The 13,913-nt window shown below is 51.8% G+C and overlaps 1 protein-coding gene across 1 annotated transcript in view; it reads left to right on the plus strand.

The window, feature by feature from the left end:
• Window positions 1–13,913, plus strand: part of CUX2 (cut-like homeobox 2) — a 349,283-nt gene that overhangs the window by 252,961 nt on the left and 82,409 nt on the right. The window lies entirely within an intron of this gene.

Below are 13,913 nucleotides of genomic sequence, written 5' to 3' on the forward strand. Positions count from 1 at the left end.
GCAGTGGCACCATCTCGGCTCACTACAACCTCTGCCTCCTGGGTTTGAGCGATTCTTCTGCCTCAGCCTCCCGAGTAGCTGGGACTACAGGCGCAAGCCACCATGCCTGGCTAATTTTTGTATTTTTGGTAGAGACGGGGTGTCACCATATTGGCTAGACTGGTCTCAAACTCCTAGACCTCGTGATCTGCACGTCTCGGCCTCCCAAAGTGCTGGGATTACAGGCGTGAGCCACCGCGCCCGGCCAGTTGTTTCCATAATTTAAGTGAGATATAGAAATATGCAACGTGCTGGCACTTGTTGGAGGTGGGGTCAAGAAATTCCACTTCCTCTGAGCTCTTGGCTGAAGAAATTGGCTGGGGGTCTCATCTGTCCCCTGCCCTACCCAACCTTGTGGATGTGGGGGCCCCATCTGCCCCAGGACGGATGGTTGCTGGAGTTTGAGAGATGAAGCTCAAACACTCACGTTTGGAGGGCCACAGCCCACTCTGAACCCAGCTGCCACCCTCAGCCACAGCACCTCGCCCTCCCAGCCTGCGCAGGGAGGGGAGAGGAAATTGGCACTGGGCGTCTCCTGGGCCACTCCCCATCTGTGAAATGGATTGGTTCTTATGAAGACGGAGCAAAGTTGTATTTCTGGGACGGTAACCCCAGGGGAGGTTGGTAGGACGGTCAGCTGCCGTTTCTTTATCTAATGAAAGCTGTTTCTCCTGGTATTTCCTGTGTCTAGAATACTCCCCCGCAACCCCCCTGCCTCATTAGGGCTCCGAGGAGACACCACTCCCCTGACCAGGCTGCCCAGTTAGCGCCACCCAGCCCACCCTCTCCCCCAGCCCTGCTTCATTTTGCTTCTGAGCCTGTCTCACTCCAGTTGCGTCACCCATCCTTTGTCCATCATTCCCTCTAGAATATCAGCCCCAGGAGGGCAGGAATTTTCTCTCACTTCCGTCTGGACCTCCACGGCCCACAGCCTTCCCTGACACACAGCAGGCACTCGGGAAATATTTGGCAACTGAAGAGATGCTGTCAACACGTAGTGGACTGGTGGATAAATGACGACTGCATTAGGGACTCTAGTCACCTGTCACGGCTGTAACAAATACCATGAGCTTAGAGGCTTAAAACAACACACATTTATGATCTCACCATTCTGCAGAACAGAAGTCCAAGATGGGTCTCACTGGGCAAAAATCAAAGCATTCGCAGGGCTGTGTTGTTTCTGGAGGCAGGAGGCTGCAGGGGAGAAGTCATTTCCTTGTCTTTTCCACCTTCTGGGGCTGGGGCCGCCTATGTTCCTTGGCTCATGGCCCCTTCTTCCATCTTCAAAGACAGCCAGGCAACCTCTTCAGTCAATCTCTGACTGTAATCCCTTTCCATCTGCAACCTTCAGTCCCTGTTCCATGTAACAAAACACACTCACAGGTGGGGCATGGTGGCTCACACTCATGATCCCAGCACTTTTGGAGGCTGAGGCAGGAGGATCACCTGAGCCCAGGAGTTTGAGACCAACCTGGGCAACATAGTTAGACCCATCTCTATAAAAATTAAAAAACTATCTGGGCATGGTGGCACGTGCCTGTGGCCCCAGCTACTCCAGAGGCTGAGACAGGAGGATTGGTTACTTGAGCCCAGGAGTTCGAGGCTGCAGTGAGCCATGATTGTGCCACTGCACTCTAGCCTGGGCGGCAGAGCAAGACCCTGTCTCTAAAAAGAACAACAAAAAACACTCACAGGTTCTGAGGGTCAAGATGTCTTTGAAGAGCCATTATTCCTGCCTGCCACAGAGATGCCCCCATGTAAAACTCTAAAACTCTGTGGCACCCTACCCTCTCACCCAGAGCTCTAATAATTTCATCATTTATCACACTTTTCAAACAACCACGTTAATTGAGCACCTACTATGTGAAGAGCCAGAGCTGGACCCAGGGGAGGAAGGGAAGACACGGGAATGAAAAACCAGATTCCTTTGGTGTTCCATGGCTGTCAGGTTCTCTGAGAAATGTTTTCCAAACATTTTAAAGATTTTTTGTCATTTCTCTCTCTTTCAATTTGTGTTTGTAAGAGGAGCCAATGACATTTAGCTGATGCATTGAATACCATTGGACAAAGTAAACGGGAGGCCCTCAGGTTTGCCAAGCCGCCCGGCAGAGCATTCTACTCCACAGAAGTTGGCAGAATCCTGCAATTGTCTGGATGTTTGTAATTTTTTCCTCCCTACCCCAACTCCCAGCAAGGTAGCTCAGGGCTCCACGGATTCCTGCCAGATAGGGAAGGTGGGAAGAAATGAGTTCCCTGTACAACATAAAATCTGGGAACACAGCACTGTGCGTTGGGGGAGGAAACAAGGAGTGGAAAATACCCAGGGAAGTAAACGATCATTGCAGCTGTGTACTTTCCAGAGCAGCCAACTGAACCCACAGCCCAGTTCCTCAGGAGTCAGAGAGAATGAGGAGGCAGGAGGACCAGTGCCTAGGACCTGCCAGGTCCCCTTATGGCATGGGCTTGTCTCCCTGAACGGCAGATTAAATGGATACAGCAGGAGAGAAGTAGGTTAGACTTGAGTGAGGACTTCCTTCCTATGATACTTGGAGCCTTGGCAGTTCCTCAGTCCTCCCTGTCTCACAGTTTGTATCGAGTCCATTGCCAAATGTTATGGTTTGAATTGTGTCCCCCAGAAAGATATGTTGAAGTCCTAACCACCAATACCTCTAAATGTGGCCTCATTTGGAAAAAGCGACTTTGCAGGATATAATCAAGGTAAGATGAGGTCATTAGAGTGACCTGTAATCCAGTATGATTGACATCCTCATAAGAAGAGGAGAGGCCAGGCATGGTGGCTCACACCTATAATCCCAGCACTTTGGGAGGCCAAGATGGAAGGATTGCTGGAACCCAGGAGTTTGGCACCACAGTGAGCTGTGATCATGTCACTGCCCTCTAGTTTGGGCAACAGAGCAAGACCCCATCTCAAAAATAAACAAGAAGCTGGGTGTGGTGGCTCACACCTGTAATCCCAGCACTTTGGAAGGCCGAGGGCGGCAGATCACAAGGCCAAGAGATCGAGACCATCCTGGCCAACATGGTGACACCCTGTCTCTACTAAAGATACAAAAATTAGCTGAGTATGGTGGTGCGTGCCTTTAGTCCCAGCTACTCAGGAGGCTGAGGCAGGAGGATTGCTTGAACCCGGGAAGTGGAGGTTACAGTGAGCCAAGATTACGCCATTGCACTCCAGCCTGGCGAAAGAGTGAGACTCCGTCTCAAAGATAAATAAATAAAATAAAATAAAGTAAATAAACAAACAAACAAGGACCAGGCACGGTGGCTCATGCCTGTAATCCCAGCACTTTGGGAAGCTGAGGTGGATGGATCACTTGAAGTCAGCAGTTCAAGACCAGCCTGACCAACATGGTGAAACTCCATTTCTACTAAAAATAAAATACAAAATAGCTGGGCATCGTGGCTTTTGCCTGTAATCTCAGCTACTTGGGAACCTGAGGCAGGAGAATTGCTTAAACCCGGGAGACGGAGGTTGCAGTGAACCAAGATCCCGCCACTGCACTCCGGCCTGGGTGACAGAGCGAAACTCTGTCTCAAATAAATAAATGAATAAGAATCGGGGAGAGAGAGACAGAAGGTCATGTGACAACGAGGGCAGAGATCGAAGTCGTGCAGCTGCAAGTCAGGGAAAGCCAGATTGCCAGCGACACCAGAAGCTGGGGGAAAGGCCCAGGTCTTCCCTAGAGCCTTGGGGAGAGCATGGCTCTCTGACTACTGACACCTGGATTTCGGACCTCCAGTCTCCAAAACACGGCGGAACAGATTCCTCTGGCTGCTGTGCCCCGTTACCACAAACTGGGCGGTTTAAAGTAACAAATGTTTTCTTTCAGCTGCAGAATCCAGAAGCCCCACATCAAGGTGTCGGCAGAGTTAATTCCTTCTGGAGACTCTGTGGTGGTGTCACATGCCTCTCTCCCAGCTTCTGGGGCTGCCGGCAATCCTTGGCACTCCTAGGCTTCTAGATGTGTCATTTCCACCTCGGCATCCATCTTCACGTGGCCTCCTTCCCTGTGTGGCTCTGTGCATCCTCTCCTCTTCTCCTAAGGACTCCAATCATTGCATTAGGACCCAACCTACTCCAATATGATCTCATCTTGACTTGATGACATCTGCAAAGACCCTGTTTCCAAATAGGGTTACATTCTGATGTTCCAAATTCACATGAACTTGGGGAAACACTGTTCAGCTCAGTGCACCAGGTCCCACCAACGTTTTCTGTGTAACTCGTGAATCTGAGCACTGCTCCCACTTATGCCACCACTGTGACCAGAGCCATCATCATGGCTGCCAGGACTATTGCAGTAGCCGCCTGTCTGGTGCCCTCTGCACCCCACTTTTCACAAAGCAGCCAGATGAGCCTTTGAAAAAGGCAAATTAGAATGTGTCCTCCCACTGCCCTTAGGATAAATCCCACCCTCATCTACATTATCAACAGAGGGGCTTTGGGATCTACCTGCCCACCTGTCCCCCTCATCTCCCCCAACTCCACTCTAGCCACTGGGACCTGGTGTCATGTCCTCAGATGCCACTGAGCTTTGCACAGATTCCTTCCAGCCACCAGCCTTTTGCACAAGCGGTGCCTCCTACCTAGACCTCCCTCCCACAGATCTTCCCTGCTCCACAGCAGCACCCCTAGTTCCATGTCACTGAGGTCTTTCCCAATCTCCTCCCCAAGGTGAGTTGAGATCCCCCCAGGGTCGGTGTTGATGGAAACATTCTCTATGGTACCACTGAGCACCCTTGCAAAGGTGCAGCACCTGTCTCCCCACTGGGATGTCGGCGGCACAAAGACAGGGGTCTCATCTGTCTCGCTCACCATCATGCCTCCCACAGTCGTTCAATAAACTCGGGCTGAGTAAAGCAGGCACAAGGACTCAGGTGCCCTGGGGAGCTCTGCCAGCTTCAGACTCATCACTGCAGAATGCACCAGCACCAGTCACGGATTTCATATCCACAGACTCCTAGGGGGAGGGTCTGTGTTTGTCCTGGTTTTACAGATGGGGAAACTGAGGCTCTGAGAAGCAAGTGATTTGGGTCCTCCGGGAGGCAGATGCCAAGACAGCTTTAGATATTCAAGGGATTTATTAGGGGAAGGCCCATGAAGGAAAGAGGAGAGGGAGAGGGAGGAGGTGGGATGCTGGTCTGATGCCTGAGAAAGGAGGGAAGGAGGAGGGAGGACTGGACAGGATGCACCTTGGACTGCAGCACAGCTCTGAGAAAATCTTGGCCAGGCTGGTGCGGAGTTTCAGAGCAAGGTGTACTGGTCAGCTCCAGCTACCATTAAAAACATACCACAGGCCGGGCGCAGTGGCTCACGTCTGTAATCCCAGCACTTTGGGAAGCCAAGGCAGGGGGATCACGAGGTCAGGAGATCAAGACCATCCTGGCTAACACAGTGAAACCCCATCTTTACTAAAAATACAAAAACTTAGCTGGGTGAGGTGGCGGGTTCCTATAGTCCCAGCTACTCGGGAGGCTGAGGAAGGAGAATGGCGTGAACCTGGGAGGCGGAGCTTGCAGTGAACCGAGATCGCGCCACCACACTCCAGCCTGGGCGACAGAGCGAGACTCCATCTCCAAAAAAAAAAAAATCTCAGGCAGTGTGCTTTGGCTTACGCCTGTAATCCCAGAACTTTGGGAAGCCGAGGCGGGCAGATTGCCTGAGGTCAGGAGTTTGAGACCAGCCTGACCAACATGGTGAAACCCCATCTCTACTAAAAATACAAAATTAGCCAGGTGTGGTAGCCTGCACCTGTAGTCTCAGCTACTCAGGAGGCTGGAGCAGGAGAATCACTTGAACCCAAGACGTGTAGGTTGCAGTGAGTTGAGATCACACCATTACACTCCAGCCTGGGCAACAAGCGCGAAACTCCATCTAAAAAAACAAAACACACCCAGAACAGGAGCAAGAAATTTACTTTCCCACAGTTCAGAAGGCTGGAAGTTCAAGATCAAGGTGCCTTCAGGGTTAGTTTCCAGTAGAACCTCCCTTCCTGGCTTGCAGACAGCTGCCTTCTTACTGTGTGCTCACACAGCCTTTCCTCTATTGATGCACAGAAAAGGGGATGATCAATGGGTCATTTAAATTAGTGTCCCCACCTCCCCCCACCAAAGGCTGTTCAGAAAGTCAGGGATGCTTCTGACAATCTAGAGGATACCACAGGCCGGGTGCGGTGGCTCACGTCTGTAATCCCAGCACTTTGGAAGACTGAGGCGGGCGGATCACTTGAAGTCAGGAGTTAGACACCAGCCTGGCCAACCTGGTGAAACCCTGTCTCTACTAAAAATACAAAAAAAATTAGCCAGGTATGGTGGCGCATGCCTGTAATCTCACCTACTCTGGAGACTGAGGCAGGACAATCACTTGAACCCAGGAGGCAGAGGTTGCAGTGAGCCGAGATCACGCCACTGCACTCAAGCCTGGGTGATGGAGTGAGACTTAGTTTTTTGTTGTTGTTGTTGTTGTTTTTTAAAGACAAACTCCAAATGTAGCCACATGGGGGCCAGATTAGGCCTTCAGGATGCGGGTCTGCGGCGGGCAGGGTCAGAGTTCAGTCCATGGTACAATTGCCTGTTCCAGCATTAGGCAGGACTATTCCCGCCATGCTCAGCCATTGGAAGATGCCACACCTGGAAGGTGTCACCAACACCTCGAGGGAGGTTCTCTCTTGAAGGGAGCGCTGAGTGGCACCTTCCACAACTGCCACGAGTCATAATAATAAGAGCAGCACTCATTTGGAGTCCGCAGATGCCGGGCACTGAAGCAGGAGCTGGGCGTGCTCAGATAGCCCCTGCGTAACCCCATGCAGTAGGTCCTTTTGTTATCTCCCTTTTACTAATGGGGAAACTGAGGCTCAGGGACCCTAAGTGACTTTCCCTGGTGGTGTTACAGCCAGGGTCTGACCTCCAGCCTCCCAGCCTGGCCTCCTTTCCCTTTCTCTAAGCGTGTCTTTGGGGATTTGGGGAAATCACAGTGTTCCCCAATTTCTGTAGTTTTAGTAGAGAGGGGTTTCACCATGTTGGTCAGGCTGGTCTCAAACTCCTGACCTCAGGCAGTCTGCCCACCTCGGCCTCCTAAAGTGCTGGGATTACAGGCGTGAGCCACGGCACACGGCCTGTGGTATGTTTTTAATAGCAGCTGGAGCTGACCAGTACACCTTGCTCTGAAACTCCCCACCAGCCTGGCCAAGACTTTCTCAGAGCCATGCTGCAGTCCAGGGTTCATCCTGTCCAATCCTCCCTCCTCCTTCCCTCCTTTCTCAGGCATCAGACCAGCATCCTACCTCCTCCCCTTCCTTCCCCTCTTTCTTTTGTGGGCCTTCCCCTAATAAATCCCTTGCATATCTCTTGCATCAAGTTCAGCCGTGAAGGTGTCTCATAATCACCCTCCCTGACCATCCTGGTTGTAAGGGATAGACCCAGGGCCAAAGTACTCGCCTCCATGGCCTCCTGCCTCTATCTGATGACACCTAATGTTGAGTGCATGCCTGAGATATATTGTAATGGGCATTTGGACAGGGGAACCAGAGAATTGAGTGCGTTGTCCAGGGTCACACAGCAGGCCAGCAGCAGGACCGAGGGCAGCCGTCCGACTTGTGCTTCTGGTCTAATAGAAAGAAGCCAGGGCCCTCATGGTCTGTCTGAAAGCAGCCCGGCCCAGGAGATAAGGCCAGGCAGTAGCAGAGCAAAGCTGGGACACGAGCAGTGGTCCCCTCTGGCCTCTGTGGGAATCAGCCCATTGTTCTTTACTGAGCACTTAGGTGTACCAGGCACTGTGTTAACTGTTTTGCAAAACTTAGGTTTCACATCTTCATAGTAAGTTAGTTATGCGGTTAGTGTCACCATTTTATAGAAGGGAAAGCTGAAGCTTAAAGGGCTGAAATGCTTTACTTAAGACCACACAATGAGTAAGTGGCAGAGATGGGATTCTAACCCAGATGGCTCTGCCTGCAGAGCCGCACTTTGAGCTCACCTCTCGCTTCTTGCTCTCGCTCTAATCAAACCTCTGCTCAAGTGACGCTTTCCCCTCGTGCAGCTCGGAAGGGCCTCTGGTCTCTTCGCCAACCTCTCATTGCCTCAGTTAGTGAGCAGATGTTTATGAGGCACCTACTGTGTGTCAGCGAACAAGACAGACCCTCAGAGCCTATTTCCTCCTCTTTCCTTCCTGGAGGCGCACTGCGGTAGTCCACCCCTCCTGGTTGCTTCCTGGCCAGGCTGCCCTGCACCAGCCCTGTCTAAGCCACAGGGTTTCCTTTCTCCCCCAAACCTGTGATGTCGTCTGGGAAAGCCCAGGGTACACCTGGCCCTGCACCCTCCTGAGCATTCAGTCCTCAGTCTCTTTATTATTAGGCCCAATTTTTACCCAGCCTTGAAATGAATCTATTAAACCAGTGATTTCTTAGGTCTCCTTTGGCCCAAAATCATTCATCACATGTATCCATCAGGGTTCTTTAGTGCCATGCAGCAGAAGCCAGCTCTGCAAAACTATTAGGCACGAAAGGAATTTATTAGAAGGCAGAAGGTGGGGGAGAATGGTGAGACCACCTGGGTCAGATGGGACCAGAGCAGTGGGTAGCTGGGCCGGCTGAGGGATCCATTCAAATTCCCAGGGCAGAGCATCTGACCCGCTGCCAGGGGAAGGCGGGGCATCTTAATTGACAGCTCCATTGTATCTGAGAGAGAATGGAAATCACCCATTAGTTAGAAGGTCTAGCAGCCGAGTCATGAACGACCCCACCCGCTCCCTGAAAGGACTAAGACTGCCACACATGAGAATCTTTAGGACTGAGTCCCCGAGATGTTTGACAGATTCCCCAGGGGACTCTGATGTGCCCCTGCTTCGAGCCAGCAAGGTCTCTTGAGCACCCTGTTCTGCCAAGCGGGGCCAGTGTCCCTGGACGGCAGCTCAACCCTCCCTGCCTCACCCTGGGGAAATGACTTCACCCCAGTGCCTCCGTTTTTCCATGTGGGAAATTGGGATCCAGCAGTGCCTGCCTCTGTGTTGTGGTGAAGACTGAACGAATTCTAATCCGTGGAAAGGGCTTTGGCCGTTAGGACTCCGTTGCAGCCCGACTTTGGCCAAGGCATCTGGATATTACAGCCACCTTCTCCCTCAAGTTGGGGAATCCGGGACAGCACAGTGTGAGAGGAAACGGTCTAAGGGCCCATCTCAGCCTCTGCCACCAACTCTCCAGCAGATTTCAGGGATAACATCAGACCCCACTGTGTCCTGGGGTGGAAGGGATGTTGGACGGATTGATCTGATAGATCGCTCCCCAGTGTGACTTTCTAAGTTTAAATATTTGGGTCCCAAAGTAGAGTTAGCTCAAAGCAGGATTATTAGATTCTGGGTCTCTGGGGCACTGATGCAAACAGGTGAAGCCATACCCTGTCCCGAGTTCCACAGAGCATCTCTGCCCAGACAGCCAGCGCCCAGAATGCCAGCGCCTGGTGTGCTGCCTTGTCTAGGGGTGATAAAAGCAGACAACACTTAGCAAGCGCCACCCTGTGCCTGGGTCTGCAATTATCTGCACACCTTCTCTCCCCCAGTCCTTAACCACCCTAGACATGCACCCCCATTTTACAAATGAGGAAACAGAGGCTCCAAGAGGTTAGCTTGGCCAATTGCAGTAGGAGCTGACACCCGATCCTTAAATCACTACTGCCTCTCTCAATATCTTTTTAAAATCTTCCCAATAAGAATTCCTGGGAAGACCAGGTGTGGTGGCTCACACCTGTAATCCTAGCACTTTGGGAAGCCAAGGCAGGAGGATCACTTTAGGAAGGGATTTGAGACCAGTCTCGGCAACATAGCAAGACCCTATCTCTACAAAAATTAAAAAATCAGTGGTTGGGCGCAGTGGCTCATGCCTGTAATTCTAGCACATTGGAAGGTCGAGGTGGGAGGATCACCTGAGATTGGGAGTTTGAGACCAGCCTGGCCAACATGGTGAAACCCCATCTCTACTGAAAATACAAAAATTAGCCTGGCATGGTGATAGCTGTACTCCCAGCTACTCGGAAGGCTAAGACAGGAGAATCGCTTGAACCCAGGAGGCAGAGGTTGCAGTGAGCCTAGATCGAGCCACGGCACTCCAGCCTGGGCAACAGAGCAAGACCTTGTCTCTAAATAATAACAGTAATAATAATTCCTGGGAATTAGGAAGTTTCCAGTTTATAAGTAGAGAAACTGAGGCTCCAGGCCCCATGGGATCTGGACCCTGAGCTGGACTTTGGACTCTGTGAACTTAATGACTGTTTTACACCGTACCTGCAAAGCAAGGCAAAAAGACAGAGCTTTGAAATCTATGGACCTGACAAAGGTCCAGCCAGACCCTGTTCCCACCAGCCTCTCTAGGGAGCCACGTAAGGCCAGCCTCCCCAAGACAGAGCACACAGCCAGCAAGGAATGACCCACAGGGCCTCAGAGTAGAATGAAATATCAATACCTAATCCCTGAGAACAGGGTGAGTGACAGACATCCGTTATCACCAAGTATAGTCGTTTGGTTCAATGGGCTCACGGCCAGCAGAGCCCCTGGGCCACGAGCCGGATTCTCCCCCTCCTTGGAACCGGAGCAAGCCCTCCGTGGCCCTGCGTGGTCCACTTGGCACCACACCGTCTTGTGTTTGTCTAACTTCCCTGACCCCGGCGAGTGCTCGTCGCCTTTTTTCCTCCTTTCTCAAAAACCAGGACACAATAGGAAGCGTTTCCTTGAACTTATTAAAAAATCCAGACTTGTAAATTAATTTGTTCGTGTTGTACAAAGGCAGTGCAGATGGACTCATTAGCATGCACACAACAAATAATTATAGATGAATTTTTAGCTGGCCTGCCTAATGCGCTTGCTGGGTTAATTATGTCAATGTATAATTACATCAGCCCGGGGAGACATAATGGCATACCCTGCTGCGCAGGCCCTGCCTAATGACGGGGCGTGGGGGCTGCCGGCAGATGAAAGCCACCACTGCCTTCCTGCGCACCTGCTTACCTCGGCATGGACGCCCATTGTCCGAGCCCCCGCCACCTAAACAAACTGGCCACAGCAGAGTAAAACAGGGAAGCCTCCTTGTTCCAGCCAGACCTGAAGGCCCCATGTACAGGCACGGCCCCGTTTCTTCCATCAGCAGATATTTATTGGGTTGGACTGTGGGTCACACTTCATGGTGGGTACAAGAATTCCAGCAGGGTGGGGGGTGGGAGAGGGTGCAAAAACAGATGCAGTCTGGCCTTCCCATGTGGAGTTTGCAGTCCAGTGGGTGTTAATTAGGTGAACCTGCAAATAAACGTGCATTAGAACTGCAGTGGGTGCCATGAAGGAAAGGTGCAGGCAGCTCATATCAGAGTATAGGTTAGTGGAGGGCTTCCTGGAAGCAGGGGCATTTGAGTTGCACTATGGAAGGCAAGTAAGTGTTAACTAGCTGAAAGGCGTTGCTCAGGGGAGGGTGTTCCTGGTAAGGATCCCGTGCAAAGGGTCTGAGGTGGGAAGTAAGAAGAAGCCAATGTGACTGGAGCTCAGAAAGAAGTGAGGGCTTCTGTTTACTCTGAGCTGACCAAGTGTGTGGTGCCACGTGGAGCATTTTACATGGATCCTTACCACAGCCCCATGAGGTTGCTACATTTATGGTGAGGCACAGAGAGGTACAGTCATTTGGCAAAGTCACACAGCAATCCCCAGAAGCAAGTATAGATTAGCAGACTCCAGGGATATCTAACCTTGAGGTCCATGCTCTTAATCCCTCTGCTTCCCAGCAGAGAGCAAGGGCCAAACAGATACTGGCAGAAATATCTGGGGGAGGGGCCAGGCATGATAACTCACGCCTGTAATCCCAGCACTTTGGGATGCCAAGGCAGGCAGATCACCTGAGTTCGAGACCAGTCTGACCAACATGGTGAAACCCCAACTCTATTAAAAATACAAAAATTTGGCCAGGCGCAGTAGCTCATGCCTGTAATCCTGGCACTTTCAGAGGCCAAGGTGGGTGGATCACCTGAGGTCAGGAGTTCAAGACCAGCCTGGCCAACATGGTGAAACCCCATCTCTACCAAAAATAAAAAATTTAGCTGGGTGTGATGGCGCGCATCTGTAATCCCAGCTACTCAGGAGGCTGAGGCAGAAGAGTCACTTGAACCCAGGAGGCAGAGGTTGCAGTGAGCCAAGATCGTGCCACTGCACTCCAGCCTGGGCAACAGTGCGAGACTCCATCTCAAAAAAAAAAAATAAATAAATACAAAAATTACCCAGGTGTGGTGGCACACACCTGGAATCCCAGCTCCTTGGGAGGCTAAGTCAGGAGAATAGCCTGAACACGGGAGGCAGAGATTGCAGTGAGCTGAGATCACGCCGCTGCACTCCAGCCTGGGCAAACAGAGCCAGACTCTCTCCAAAAAAGAAAAAAGGAAAAAAGAAAATTCTAGGGGAGGGACCAGGAAAAGACAGGGCTTCCATGCATTAGAAAGAACTGAACCAGACTAGGCCCCTTGGTCTATGTCCAGGACCCTGGCTTTCCTGGGTGCCGTGGACACCATCTGCACCTGCTAGGGCTGGCAAGAGCAGGCACTAGGACAGGAGGCCTTTGTGGTATCAAAGCAAGAGACCCAGGTTCGAGTCTCACATCTACCCTTCAGCAAGTCACCTGGTTTCTCTGAGCCTCAGTTTCCTCATCTGTGAAAATGCACTGGATCCAAGCCAGCCTCCAGGGGATGCCGTGAGGATGCTGGGAAGCCAGTCCCGTGCACGGGCTTTGTAGCCTGGAAGGTGCCAACACACCTCTGAGATGATCCACGTTTCTTAGTCCCTGCCCTAGATGGGGACTTGGGGAAAGTGTCCTGGAAGAAGTGAGGCAGGACTTCAGAGTATAAGGAAGCAGATGTACTTGCGGTGTGAAGGGCTGGGAGAGGGAACTGAATTCCAGGCAGTAGGACCTGCACGTTCCTCACCTTTGAGTGATTGGGGAATTGGTGGACATCTTACATCTAGATGTGTGTTTTGCCCCCCGAAAAAGCCGTTAACCAACAACGTGTGTCACAAATGATGGTGTCACCAGGTCCACTGAGAAGCACACCAAGAATTACATGGGCGAGGATGTTGGTGCAAAATAGGAATACAGGGAGCGGGGAGGCTCGGAGAGCTCGCGAAGAGGTGGGGCAGCCACCTGGGAGCATCTAGACCCCCACACAGCCTACGGAAGTGCTGGGTGAGGCCATGGGGGAGGCGTCACTCCAAAGTCAGCCCTCAGAGCAGTCCCGCCTCGGTATCCCCGCTGCACACAGGCATGTAGGTGGAGGCCATGGGAAGGTTGGCCTCAGAGCGATGGATCTCAGAGCAGCAGCCAGATCCTTGCTCAGTGCCCCTTGCTGTAGCTGGAGGTCTGCAAGGCACAGTTTCAAAGTGCCACAGATGGCATCATAAAATCAAGAAAATGCAGTGAGGCCAGGGCAACTTGATGAGACCTGTGTCTACAAAAAAATACAAAAATTAGCTGGGCGTGGTGGTGCACACCCTTGATCCCAGCTACTCGGGAGGCTGAGGCAGGATCACTTGAACAGGATCTCACTCTGTTGCTGAGGCTGGGGTATAGTAATACAATCTCTATTCTCTGCAGCCTCGACCTCCCAGGCTCAAGTGATCCTCCCACTTCAGCCGCCTGGGTAACTGGGACTACAAGCATGTGCCGCCATGCCCAGCTAATTTTTTTTTTTTTTTTTGAGATGAAGCCTTACTCTGTCCCCCAGGTTGGAGTGCAATGGCGCCATCTCGGCTCACTGCAACCTCTGCCTCCCGGGTTCAAGTGATTCTCCTGCTTCAGCCTTCCGAGTAGCTGGGATTACAGGTGCCTGCCACCACACCCAGC

Source organism: Mandrillus leucophaeus, unplaced genomic scaffold (assembly GCF_000951045.1).
Source record: "Mandrillus leucophaeus isolate KB7577 unplaced genomic scaffold, Mleu.le_1.0 Scaffold55, whole genome shotgun sequence".
Taxonomy (NCBI): Eukaryota; Metazoa; Chordata; class Mammalia; order Primates; family Cercopithecidae; genus Mandrillus; species Mandrillus leucophaeus.